Source organism: Pteropus vampyrus, unplaced genomic scaffold (genome assembly GCF_000151845.1).
Source record: "Pteropus vampyrus isolate Shadow unplaced genomic scaffold, Pvam_2.0 Scaffold739, whole genome shotgun sequence".
Lineage (NCBI taxonomy): Eukaryota > Metazoa > Chordata > Mammalia > Chiroptera > Pteropodidae > Pteropus > Pteropus vampyrus.
Window position 1 is genome coordinate 404,934 of NW_011889520.1, and position 14,149 is coordinate 419,082.

The 14,149-nt window shown below is 40.3% G+C and overlaps 2 protein-coding genes and 1 long non-coding RNA gene across 14 annotated transcripts in view; 1 reads left to right on the forward strand and 2 right to left on the reverse strand.

The window, feature by feature from the left end:
- The window catches only part of ARPC1A (actin related protein 2/3 complex subunit 1A), a 27,311-nt gene extending 25,269 nt beyond the window's left edge, over nucleotides 1-2,042 (reverse strand). Inside the window, exon 1 of the mRNA XM_011385609.2 lies at nucleotides 1,901-2,042. The gene's annotated coding sequence lies outside the window, so the exon portion shown is untranslated. The remainder of the gene's footprint in view (nucleotides 1-1,900) is intronic.
- Nucleotides 2,043-2,200: 158 nt separating this feature from the next.
- The window catches only part of LOC105309440, a 30,271-nt gene continuing 18,322 nt past the window's right edge, over nucleotides 2,201-14,149 (forward strand). For all 12 annotated transcript variants that reach the window (XR_002778274.1, XR_002778275.1, XR_002778272.1 and 9 more), the window contains exons 1-2: nucleotides 2,201-2,566; nucleotides 7,592-7,787. This is a non-coding gene — a long non-coding RNA (uncharacterized LOC105309440). The remainder of the gene's footprint in view (nucleotides 2,567-7,591; nucleotides 7,788-14,149) is intronic.
- Nucleotides 13,522-14,149, reverse strand: part of LOC105309439 (myosin-16) — a 55,071-nt gene continuing 54,443 nt past the window's right edge. Inside the window, exon 43 of the mRNA XM_011385611.2 lies at nucleotides 13,522-13,915. The gene's annotated coding sequence lies outside the window, so the exon portion shown is untranslated. The remainder of the gene's footprint in view (nucleotides 13,916-14,149) is intronic.

Consider the following 14,149-nt stretch of genomic DNA (forward strand, 5'->3'; position numbering starts at 1 on the left):
CAAGGCAACCTGGGTTTGAATCTTGGCTTTGACACACACTAGCTATGAGACCCTGGGCAGAGTACTCAGTATCTCTAAATCTCATTTTTTTTCTTCTGTAAAATGGACATATTACTGACATCTCAAGGCTGTTGGTAGGAGGATTAAATGAGATAACATGTAAAAGTATGTAGTACAAAGCCTAGCTCAAAACAGATGCTCACAAAGTTCCCTTTCTCCCTCTGACCCAAGGCTTTTGAGGTATCCCAAGAAGTACACACCAGTTAGTATCCTCTCAACTTGGAAATGTCTACATATGCTTTAAATTCTTGGCCCTGGAGCCTGAATGTATTTGTACAGTAGGAATTTCAGTTTCCTGTTTAGGGTCAGTTTTCAAGACTGTGATTCACCTAGCTTCTAATTGCTCTCATTACCCAACCCAGCAATACCAGGTACTCCAACAAGGTCACCACACCCTCCACAACGTTTGGAGATAGGTTCCAATTCCAGGCACCAGCCTCATAGGCATACCATTTTAAACTTCTTTATGCAGAATTTGTTTCAGCACAGGTTAGTCAACTAAATCGAAATACTGTCACTCTCCCTCCAAGCAGTAGTTTTAATTTTTTCAAGATGATCCCTTCCTAAAATTGTGATAACTAGATGAATTAACCTCAGAAATTCTCTGAATACTTTGTGATAGGAAGCAGCCAGTCACACCCACTCCTTAACAAGGCCAAAACATCCTCCTGTTAGCCTTTCTTTTGTTTTTATACACCTTAAAAACACAAGGCCAACATGAAACCAAAAGGTTAACCAAAATGAATAAAACAGGAATTAGGATAATTTAGGTAATTTAGGCAATGAGTTGCGGTAGATAAAAGGAGGTTCCAAAGCTGCAGTATGAGAACAGATGGCTTTATAATCAGACTCTAAGCTACAATATCTAGTAAGTGCCCATCATGTTCCCAGAAGTGTAGTAAGTACCAGACTGGGGGCAGAAACATAAATCAATCTGACACTTTTCTGGTCCTCAAGTAAGAAGTGAAAGCAGTTAGGAGAAGAAGGGAAGACAGATATGCATAGAACGCCCAGAAGCAGTAAGTACTAGCTGATATATATTGGGTACCTTACTCTAGGCCACTAGGAACTATTCTAAGCAATTTATTCAAATAAACTCCCTTGATTCTCCAGAAAGTCCTAAGAATCTTCTTACAGCAGGAAAAGGGGACTCAGAGAAGCAGTCTTTCCAGAGTTATCCAACAAAGTGTCCGGTGCTGGGATTGGAATTTTGGCAGTTCCACTGGAGGGATGGAAAGTGAAAGGTGCTATATCAAAGGTTCCACGGAGCCAGTATATGCAGTTTTGACTTAAGAGACGGGAGCACTCGAGAAGCGGAATCTTAAGGATCTCAGGGGAAGATTTTTTCGCGTTCAGAAGGGTCCCCCAATACTGCAGGGTTGAGGATTGCCCAGGACAGAAGCCAATCTCCCACGAGTGCCCACCGTGTGCAGGGACCTATTCTACTGGGTAAAGAAAGAAACGAACGGTTCCTCTGACGCCCGATTAGGGGGATTATGCCACTTACTACAGTTTTACAGACTGTGATAAATGGCCACAATAGAGATGAAATAGGGCTATAGAAGAGAAGGACTCGTTAATTTGGAGGAGCCTTGGAGTTCGAAAATTATGAGAGAAATGATCTGTATGGGGACCCAGGAGCTCGGCGGGTCCTTCGGAGAACTGGAATATCCCGCCTCCCCCGGAAGCCGGGCAGGGAGACCTGACCCGCCCTCAGCCTCCGGGGCCTAAGCCCCCGCCTCATCGCCCCCGCCTCATCGCCCCCGCGGGTTCTAGTCCGGTGCAAGGCCGGGCCAGTGGAGGCCCACAGGGCCAGAAACTCGTTCCTGCTGCCTCTTACCTGGAGTCGGGCAGTCCAGACCCGCGCGGAGCGGAGAATTCGCGGACTCTGGTCAGTCGACGCGAACAGGCTCCGGCGGCCGCGGGCGGAGGACCGAGGCCCAGAGGGAGCTGCTGACAGATCCCGGAAACGGCCACGGCGCCTGCGCAGCTCGGCCGCACGAGCGTTCAGCGCACGCGCACAGCTTGGGCACGCTGCGGCTGCACTAGGGGTGCGGCGGTGGAGAGTCCTCTGCCTGAACGGGTGTGGCGGCCCCTCTGAAGCGGCTTTTCACAGAATCTGTAGTGGTCTCGAAGCAGCGTGGATGTCTTACTCATTTCCTTGAAAATTTCCTCAGACTTGCGGACCGAAGTATGGCGCCTTGGCGGTTCACAAGTGATTTTGTCTGGAAGTCGATTACTGAGAATTCGGGCCTTTCCAGCCACAGGGATCCGAGGAACCACTTTTTCTCCGTTAGGAGAGCCCCTGTTAGAGCCAGTCTCCCAATCGCTGCTCCTTGTTCCCAAGATGGCGCTACAGAACAGAGGAGTTGGAATTCAGCAGCTACATTTTGCCTCTCAACACACATGAAGACAGTGCTTGCTATGCAGATGGGTCTCCTACCTGTAAACGAAAAGGGGCGACTTTGTATGGAGACAAGCTCAGGGGAGCTACTTGGCAGGCCTGGTAAGCTCAGTGATGCAAAGTAACCACACTGATGGTCTGATCATAAATTCCTAATTGGACAGGTCATGGTGGGTAGTTTGTTCCAGGCCTATAGTTTTCTTAGCGAAGGTCAAGCTCTACCTTAACTGAGACTTGTCCATTGTTCTTATGCATTTAGGTTAACATACTTTGGGGAAAGTTAGGGTAATTTTCTTTTTCAGACATCCCCCTCCCCCACGCACAGCCTCCAGCACAGAGCACTAGACCACGAAGCTCCTCATTGTTACCTTATTGCCAACATACCATCTCCACTGTAAATGGTAAATGTTAACTATCCTGTACCCACCAATGTAAAAGAAGTGTGTTTCTCAGTTTTGCTTGTCATCTAATCTTAGACATTTTCCTGCTTTGCTTACTCCTGCCTCCTTAATCTACCACCCATGTATTTCATGTAATCTTCCTTACATTTTCTCCTTTAATTACAAATGTATAAAATAAGTTGCAAAGCTGCCTTGCTTCAGAGCCTTTTCTCAACCTGTTGAGATCTTGCTTCTGGGCATGTCCTCAAAATTTTGGCTCAAATTCATATAAAAATTTTCTATAGATTCGGGTGTTTTTTCATTGACATACAAAGTGTCCTGAACCCCACTTCAGCTAGACTTGCTGCTCTTGAACCCATAGAAATTCAGGAGTAGCACTCCTGTTCTCAGGGTCACTGCAAGTCGGCAACCTGTTGCCTATTTCATTTCCTCAGGTGGTTTACGAGTGTGACCCTAATTCTTGACTGTGAGGTGGTGTTCACAAAATTTAATTCGTCAATCTCCTGATTTCAGAGCCACGCTGTGTTCTCTGAGATTAATCAATCCAGTTGACTATGGAGCACTAATGCACTGGAGGTAATTGGTTTTTCTTTGTCCCATGGTTACAAAGTCTTTGGTTCTAGGGAGATCAATGACAGATTGAGAGACTGGAATGATCATTTTAAATTAATTACTCACTCCCTGGGACAACATCTTGGCAAAGAAAGGATAGCATGCATGGAAGCAAAGATTTCTGCATCTGCGAGTTACATGAACCAATCTGGAAGTATGTAGAGTTGGTACCCAGAGTCAAAATACCAACAGTGTTTTTTTTTAGATCCCATCTCTTTACAAAGGACAGTTCCTTCTTTGAAGGAATTTATAACCCTAGTAGATGAGAATTATATACAAATCAATGATACCAGATTCCTTATAATAAATGACAAGAAAAGAAATAACTTTAGAAAAGAAACAGACATTCAATATTATTCTCTGGTTCTATCTTTTGAGTTAGTATTTTGTATCGTAGCCGAAACAGAACTTAGCATTTTATGCATTTTATTTCATATTTTATGAGTCATTCCAGATGGTAGAACCTTAGTTCTAAAGGAGCTCTTTAAGTGAAACCACCCTATTTTGTATTTTGAGGAAACAGGACCAGAGGATTTTGAGAATTGATGAAAGTTTTGATACAAGTCAGTGCCAGAGCTGGCCTCTTGATGTCTAGCCCAGAGCATTTCCCATTATGACATCATGCTCTTGTATAAGAGCCATTAGAGTTCCAAAGAGGGTGAGTTATTTTCAGCGTTTGTTTTTAGACCTGTGTAATGACACTGATCTGGTATCCAAAATGGGGACTCTGTCTTTTAAAAAATCAGTTCCAGGGAAGGTGGTACTTAGAAATGAAAAATGGGAGGAAGAAATGGGTTGGACACTGCTGTAGGATGATTTTGTTGGTTTTATTGATTTGCTTGGAATTGGAATAGGATAGAATTGGAATTTGGTCAATTTCAAGTCATTGAATACTTAGTACTCACCAAGTGCCAAGTATTGTGTTAAGCATTTTGTGCAATGTACAGAGAGTTGGGTAAGATCCCTGTCCTCAAGGAACTTAGAGACTAGGATAAGATCAGTTCACAGTTAATTTTAAATATGAAGAAATGCACAGTACCTCAAACCAGGAAAGGCCTAGTTAATGCTTGTTAGATGAAACTATGAGTTTCATCTAACAAGCATGAGAATGAAAGACATAGTCTGGAATTTCAGAGAACACAGAGGTTACCACCAGTTGTGAATGGGAGTGGGGCTTGTATAGATAAATCAGACCATAACCAATTATAGGTTGGAAAGATTACATGTTTGCAAGGGCCTAAGGAATTCCTTCTGCTCAGGAGAGCTTTGATTTAGTAACTGGAATGTGGAGAGTAAGATTGGTTCTTGCTTGTGCCAAAAGATGAATAACAGTTAATGCTTACTGCCCTCGTTTCTGTCTTTTCCATGGGTTAATGCCTGCCACCTACTCATTGAAAAAACTTTTGGAAATGTTATTTAACCAGTGCCCATAAAAGAAAGAAGTAAACAAAAGGACAAAAGTGTAAATGCATATTTTGTATTAATACTTAATAATCTTTATGCTTTAGATATTACTCTAATTACTGTCATATGGTCCCAAGGAGAGAAAGTTTCCTATAGAAAGGGTCTTGTACTATTCAGTGCCAAAGGGACTGAAAATTGCATACAGATTTTTCCACTCTAGACTGCTCCCCCAGTTCATTTCCATTGTGCACGGATTAGATCAGTTTATGGAGTATCTAGGGGCCTAAAGTAGTCTCAGATGGTATGTAAATAGCATACTATCAAAAATACCATACTTATAGGACAAGCACACAAGCATACTTATGAATACTAGCCATTGTTTTCGTAATTTGATAAGTGAAATCTGTAGCCCACTAGCCTATAAATCTCCAAGAGGCCAGGGCCACTTATACATTTTGTTTCCAACACACTTTTGCATGCTGTAATGCAATCTTAGATTATTTTAATAAGGCAGTACGATGGAGTGCTTAAGAGAGTTCATTGACTTTGGGTTCAAATACTGACTACAGCTTACTGACTATGGCAAATCAGTCAACTTACTCTAAGTTTATCTGTCAAATGAGAATAATAGTTCCCCCTTCTTAGGGTTGTTCCAAGGATTAAAATAGACAATGCAAATAAAGTGCTTGACAGTTCTTGGCATATTAAAAGCACTCTATAGATTGCGGCAATTATTATATGAACATATTATACTAAATTGATTGTTACAAATTATTACCGGCATACCTCATTATATTGTACTTCGCTTTATTGTATTTCCCAGATGCTGCATCTTTACCAACATTGAGGCAATGCCCTACACCAGCAAAAAGATTGTGACTTGTTCTAGGCTCAGATAATGGTTAGCGATTTTTTTTTTTTTTAGCAGTAAAGTATCTTTTAATTAAGGTGTCCACATTGTTTTTTTAGACATAATGGTATTGCATACTTAATAGACTACAGAGTAGTGTAGATATAACTTATATACCCTTGGGAAACAACAACAACAAAAATCTTTGTGACTTGTTTTATTGCAATATTTGCTCGCTCTTTTTTTATTTTTTTTTAGAAGTTGTGTCGTTTTTACATTGACTTTAGAGTGTTAAACTAAACTTGCATTGGTGGGAGAAGGCCTACTTGGTCTTGATGTATTATTCTTTTTATACACTATTATATTCAGTGGCTAAAATTTTGTTGAGAATTTAACAATTTAAAATCTAATTTAAAATCTTTGCATATGAAGGATGTTGTTTTGTAGTTTATTTTTCTTGTAATTTCTTTTCTAGTTTTAGTATCAGTAATTCTGGCCTCCTAACATGGAACTGCCTTTCTCTTCAATTTTCTGAGAGTTTGTGTAGAATTGGCATTTCTTAATTTCTAAACATGGGGGTTTTAAGTTGTAGTTTAGTTATTGATTTCTGCCTTAATTACATAATTTCTAGTTTACTGATTTTTTTGCTTGCTTATTCTTTCAGTTATGAAGAATGATGTTAATATCTCCCAAATGATTATAGATTTGTCTATTTCTACTCTAATTTTATTATTTTTTTCTTTATAGTTACACCAGCTTTCTTTTGATTAGGGTTTGCCTAGTATATATTTTTCTCTCTTTTTACTTTCATCTTTTCTATTACCTTATGTTTTTAGATGTTTTGCTCATAAACAACCTATAGTTGGTTTTATTTTTATAGAATGTTTCTTTTACCTGAAATATTCAGATCATTTACATTTAAAGTAATTACATATATATTCGAGTTTAATTCTACCATCTTTATGCTTTATTTTTGTCTTGACTATTCTATTTCTTTTTCTCTCCTTTCTTGTCTTCTTTTGGATTGATTATTTTTCATTATTTAATTTTCAAGGACTATTTCAGATGTATGCCGGAGCTGGCTCACAATGGCTCAGGAGAGCCATTTCTTTCCAATTCCATGTTCATTAACCTCTTTTTGGTAGCTTGAAATTGGCCAGGGTGGGCGCAATTACACGATAGAAAGAGCTTTTGTCCTGTGAAGAGCTGATGGTTAAACATTTACCAGCACACCAATTATCATTACTTTCTCTTCCTGGATAATACAAAGGTCTTCCTCCACAGTTATATGCTATTCTTGTCATACATTTTAATTCTATACTAAATATCATGTATTTGCCATTTTTCTTATTACCAACACATTGTTAAGATTGGTTCTTATATATGTTCTTGTCCATAGGTTAATACAAAGGTCTTCCTCCACAGTTATATGTTCTTGGTTATTAGTGTTGTGTCTAACATTTTATTTTTTAAATTGTGTAGGCATAATTTTAGACCTAAAATGATTGTATCTTTGCTCAGACAAGATTTTTGTTTTTATTTTGCCAGGTGCCTGAATATGTCAGCAGTCTGGGGGCACCTTAACCTAATTTTAAGATTTTTGAGATTTTTCTGGGCCATCCAGATAACTCAAAGCTGGGCTCCAGTCCTTGGAAAGAATGTTCATCTTTTGATTCACCCCTACGCCTAGTGTCCTAACCCAAAGCACAGGCATGATGGTTAATTTTATTTGTCACTTGATTGAGCCACAGGATGCCCAGATATTTGGTCAAACATTATTCTGGGTGTTTCTGTGAGGGAATTTTTGGATGAGACTGATGTTTTAATCAGTAGATTGAATAAAGCAATTGCTCTCCATAGTGTGGATGGCCCTCATTCAATCAGTTGAAGACCTGAATAGAACAGAAGGCTGACGTCCCCCAAGTAAAAGGGAATTCCTCCTGCCTGACAGCCTTTGAACACTGGCTCTTTCTGGTTCTACAGCAGCTCCTGGCCTTCAGACTTGAACTGGGGCATCAGGTCTGCAGATTTTTTACTTGCCAGCCTTCATAATCATGTGAGTCAATTCTTTACAATTAATCTCTTTATATCTATATGTACAGCTATCTGTATATCTATATCTATATCTCTGTATCTCTATTTCTATATGTCTATATATATCTATCTACATTTATATATCTATATCTATCTAATTTCCTCTTGGTTCTGTTTCTCTGAATAATCCTAATTTGTACAACAGACATTTACCAGGACCCTCGTCCTTGGAGGACCCTGGACTCCAACTTTTGTCTCTGTAGTCTCTGTATGTAGGCTGTTAAAAGTACTCCTCAGGCTCTCAATCACCTGTTCTGGAATCAGCAAATATCCCTTGGGGGTAAAGCAGTCCTAAAAAGCTGGGTTTACTTTCTGATGTTCTCTTTTTTCTTGGATATTGGCCTGATATTTACTACCTTATTAGCTCTCTCTTATCTTTGAATAGATATGTTTTGTGCATTTTGTCCACTTTTCTAGTTATTATTAGTGGGAGAGTTGTCTGTCACCCTTGTCCTCTATTACCAGAATCATTGGTAAGTAACCATTTAAAAAATTTACTGTGTTTATCTATTTTATTTTGCTAAATCTTATTGCATCAATTATGTATCTCTAACACATTATTACAGTGTTTATTTGCTGTGTAGTACATGTTTGTTGCGGGTTAAAGGGAATATTTAATTTTCATATAGTCAAATCTCGTGTACTGTGCACAGATGTAATCATTATGGAGTTCATTAAGTGTTAAATAACTAGGTAATTAGTGTTTAAAATGTTCATATCATACAGAAGTATCTGGAAAATTGTTTTATAGGTGTTTAAGAGGATTTTAGTGATATTTAGAGACATTGGAGTTTTTCGACAGGTGGTGAATGCATTCTTATTTTCTCATTTAAAACAACATAATATAGGCTCCTTGAGTCTTAGAATTGTCTTCAGAAATGGATTACCCTGGATGATTCTAGTTCTAATTGTAGCATATACCATTTGGCATACCTTTGATTTGGTGTGCTTACACACACACACACACACACACACACACACACACATTTACATGTATATGTATCTTTGAAGAGCAAGGATCTTCTCTTATATAACCATAACACAATGATCAAATTTAGGACATTTAGCATTAATTTAATATTATTATTAACTATAATAATAATTATAAAACTTAATTATATAACACATAATTATAAGTTCATTATAAGTTCATATTAAAATTTCACTGGTTGTTCTAATAATGTCCTGTTTAGCTGTTTTTTTCTTCATCCCAGAGCCAATCCAAGACCATTTGTTGCATTTATTTGTCATGCTGCTTTAGTCTAATCTGAAACAGTTCCTCAGTCTTGTCTTTTCTTTGACTTTCACAAATTGACAGTCTTAAAGAGCTCACACCAATTATTTTATAGGATATTCTTCAATTAAGGTGGACACAACCTTAACTGAGTGATTAACGTTAACATCACAAATAGTGGCACAAATCGACATTATACAGTGGGTCCAAAATGCATAACTTGAATCGAATCGTGGTGAATCTCCCTTGCCCTCTGAATAAAGTCCATGCTCCATAACAAGTCATTAAGGTCTCTCTTGCTCTGTTACCTTTGTCTCTCACCATGTGTAACGCAAGAGCTCCAGGCCAGGACCTGCAGCTGGGATATTCTTGAAAAACCACCAGGGAGGACCAGAAGGGTGTGACATGTCATTTATTACTCATGGGACAGGGAAGCTTTAGTAGCGGCTGGTCAGAGCTGCAGGAAAAGGCACTCGGCCAAAGGCAAGCAATGTTTTCATCTACACAAGCAGAGGGAGGGATAATCTCACTGGGAGAACAGCCACTTTCACAGGGGAATGGGAGCAAGATGTGCTTGCTGCTTGGTTACAGGAGCAGATAACGTCTAAGGGAGCAGCAGAAAACATCCTTGGGAGCAGGCACTTTTGAAAGCTTTTCATAAACTGCCTTCCTTGGCTGCTGGCCGGGCAGCCAACAGTCTTCTGTGTATGTGGAGGGGCTATATTCTGAATTAACCTCACACCATGTCTTCTTTGTGCACTCTGGCTATCCACATATTGCCTTTCCCACCTTGATTTCCTCATTTTTGTTCAGGTGGCTCTTGGGGAAGCTGGGCCCTTCCCTAGTCCAGGGAATGGACCACAACTGGTCCATGTCTTATGTGGCAACCCTGTTACCACTTGCTGCTAATTGGTTTACAGATGGGTTTGTGGTCTCCTAGGAAGTTTCTAGGAAAAAATATGCTCGCTGATGAAAAGGATTGCGAGGACGTCTTTATCTTCTTTTCTGTCTTGAATGTGGTTGTGGGAAGATATGATGGTTGAAAGTGTGGCAACTGTTTTGACAGACCTGAGGGTAAAGCATTGTGGAAAGGTGGAGACCTGGGTACCTCACATTGTACTAATTCTGAAACCATCTGTAACTGCAGGGGTTGGTGTGTAAAATCATTAAATGTCTCTGTTGCTTGTGCCACTGTTGGCTCATGTGTTGCTTCTTGCCATTAAGCACACTCTTAGTTGGTTCTTCCTACCCCCACCTTCTATTCTGGCATGTTCTCCCTTACTTTTTGTCTAACTCCTACTCATCTTTAGGCTTCAGCAAGACATGATTTCCTCTGTAACACCTTCCTTTATCTTCTAAGACTGGACCAAGTGCCTCTCCTTTAGCATCCTGTACCTACCCCCATAGTAGCCTTCCTAATCCCTAAACCTAAGTCTCATAATACAGTTTTCCCCTTGGTCTAGATGTCTGGTTACTATTTGGTGCCTATATGTAAAAGTTGGTTTTTTAAATGTCTGCAGAGAAAAGTTTTATGGGGTCACTGCTCCAAAGCCACAGGAAACATTTTTTCATTAGCCTAAGCCAGGGTTCAGGAAGTAGAGGAAAGAACAGTCCCTTATAATAGCCAGCAGGTTCTCTTCTAGTCTTGTGATTCTACCACAATTTGGGGTTGGCCTTTTCACAACAGATCTCCAGCCCCAATTCCTAATAGCTCGTGGGTGGAAAGGTTAGGGGTCTTTGTGAGGATATGGGGATATTTGGAAACACTTAAAGGTTTGCTCCATGGGGAAGACCGGGAACCTATTGGCTTCCCTACAAGGACGAGGATTGGTTCATATGTGAAAGGAGGAGGAAGATAATTGGTGTTTTAAAATGTACCTGGGGTTTGTTTTGATCAGGTATGGTAAGACACACAGACATGGAAATGATTGTCATGAAGGAAGAAGTTTATATACTCAAAAGATGTTATCTTTGGAAGCAGGTGGCTTAACATGACATGCCACTCAGGGCCACAGGGGGCAGTACAGGGTTGGTCAGGAGACAGAAGGAGTTGAGGGGAAAGCATAGGCATGAACCTTTATTGTGGTTTCCATTGAAAGGAGTAGAGAAGGCAGGGTAATCAGGTTTAGGATTGGCTAGTTTGAATAACTGTCATGGGGTATGGGGTATAGGGACTGTCCCTAGTTGTCTGTCTGGTACCTGGCTTTAGGTGTATAGGGCAGGGGTATATTGCCTCCTAGAGCTGGATGGGATCCAGATTAGTTACTCTGTGTATGAAAGCTGTTTGCTCTCTCTAAGAATTGGCTATCCCTGGGAGAAGCAGTGTTCCTGCAGTCAGGGAGGTTCCAGATGCCAGAGCACCAAGAATACAGAAAATAAGAAAATATCATTGATTATATATATACAGTCAGTGATACGAAATTTAGCAGCCTTGAAAGCTAGCCCAAAACATTTAGCAAAACCATTTAAATTGTCTTTGCTCCATTTACTTTGTAGAACATGATACCAGAACATAATTTCAATGATCATAGATATCAACTAATGTTATTATTTTGCAAAGCTATAGATTATATCATTTTAGGCCTTCAGGCTATTCTGAAATTACATGTCCTTAGGCAAAAACAGCATGTGTGACTAAATAAGGATTTGTAGCTCTGCCATTAACTGAATGGTCTTGGGCAAGTCAGTGAGCTGTCTACAAACCTCCCACCCCAACCCCATTACCGCAAACTGAGGAGTTGCTCTGGAATTCTGAGTTTGGGGAGACTACAGGATGGACTGTCCTCCAAGAAACAATGATGAAGTCTTAAACCTCATGGAATGCCCCTTGCATTTCTCTAGCAAGAGATCAAGTGTTGAAGTCCTTACAGAATGCTAGAAGAAACTTGGCAAGAGTCTAGGTGTCATGCATAATAGTCTCTGTGCCAAGTTATCTTGTTTAAAGATGCCTATGAGGCAGATGCTGTTATTATTCTTCATTTAATAGTTAAGTTAAATTGCTCAAGATCATATTGCTGGGAAAGTGGTATATGTGTCTGACTTTAAAGAGTAAGAATTAGACTTATTTTACGTAGTTATAAAGGTGAATACTAGATCAAAATAAGGGCAAAATATAGGGAGACATATTCTGGTTCAATATTAGGTGAGACTTTTGAACCAGATTTGTCGGTCAAAACTGCCATGGGCTGCCTTTTTTTATTGGAAGGGTTCAGGTTCAAGTTGGATTACCATTTTTTCAGGGATGTTGTGGAGGGGAATCTCAAATTGGCTGAGAGTGGGAGTAGACACCCTCTGAATGTCCCTTTGAGCCCTGAAATTCTAATATAAATCTAAGATTCTGGGATTTGGCATCTCCCAGGAAATTCACACAGCAGTTGGAGACCCTACCACTAGAGGGCAGTGTCTTCACATTTGGTCCATTTGCACAGAAGGAACCAAACTTCGTTCTCTCTGGAGCTGCCTAGAGAGAGCCAAGTTTAAAACCATCACAGGGTAATATGGGCCCTTGTGAAAATGGAGAAGGAGCCACCAACAGAGTATTACTGTCCCTTCCACTATCAGCCTAAACAATGGTTTCTGTCTGCCAATAGACTGGAGAGTGGTCAGGGTGCTCATAGTCAAACAGAAGACACCATTTCCAGAGAGCTGAGGAAAAGTGTGTTCTGAGGGCTGTGAACTGGCAAGGAGCCCTCACAGTGCTGCTCCCTTCGCCCCTGTACTCCAAAGACTAGGAAAATGAGGAGGGGAACAGGTTCGAGGAGTGTTAGGAGGTGACAGTGGAAACCCTGCCACACTTGTAAAAGTTGAATGACTCAGGAATATTTAGCCTGGAGAAGAGAAAACTGTCTTCCATTAAGGTTGTTCTGCAGGGTCCTGGGTGTCAAAACCAGGGTTAGCAAATGGGTACCACCAGGGGGCAAGTCTCAGCTTGATTTAAGGAAGAACTTTTGGCAATGTCAGGAAGGATGACCTTGGGAGGCAACTCATTCTCCATCATTCATTTACTCCACACATACTTACCCTCTGCCTACTTCAGGCCTGTCGCCTTCTAGTTGCTGAGGATACAGCAGTGAGTAAAATATACAAAACTGCCTGCCCTCATGGAGCTGACCTGCCTGTGTTGGAACGTTCTGGGAGATGCTGAGGGGGATTACTCAGAGGCCTCATGGGTCGGTTGTTAGCCTGGATGGATCTTAACATCCCTTCAGGGGATTTCATAACTTCTTGAGCTTTATGAAACCTAGATTGTCTTTATAGCACTGGTATACTCTTTCAAAATTTGCAAAGAACTTTGCCAAGACTGCATAGTTTTCATGGTTTCCAATAAAAAGCCTGTGAATTAGGATATAGGGACATAGTAGCACTCTGGTGTATTGTAAAAATTGCCTTTGAATTTGGAATTCTTAGAAAAATAAAATTCTTCACTTAAAAATAATCTCCAGTCAGTGTATTTTTCATTTTTTTTTTTTTTTAATTTAAGCTGCATAGGGACAAGGCATTAAAATGTCCACATGAGAAATAATTTCTAGAGCACAACCAGGTCACACAGACATTACATATTCCGTCCTTGACATGAACATGTAGGATCTCAACTAAAACAGACCCACTGCTGCTGTTATCCAAGTGCTTACACAGCTTGATACAGTCTCAGGGAAGCCATGCTAATTTTAATTCCTCTAATGGTTGGGTATTTACATTCCCAAACCCATTACCCCCACAGCTATCTTTATTCTTTAGCACCTGTCTCTTTCTGGCTTGCACTTTTCTTTGCATAGTAAACATTCTCAGGATGGATCCAATTTTCCATTTTCACATATTTTTCTTCTCAGTGGTATGCTGTTGAGATCTGTGTCATTCTACAAGGTAAGAGAGAGAGGATGAGAAAATCCTTGTGGGCCAGAGCTGGGAGTTCTGATACCTCTGCTCTCTTCTTGCTAGAGAGATAGCACTTGGAGATGCTTGGGCTGCTTCTACACAGGCTTCCTTCCTCGTAAGGACACTATTGGGTCATACCTGGATCATTCTGTGTGAGGTTGTGAGGATTTAAAGAAACTTTCTTTAGGTTTGGCTTGCCCAAGTAGGCCTGAATT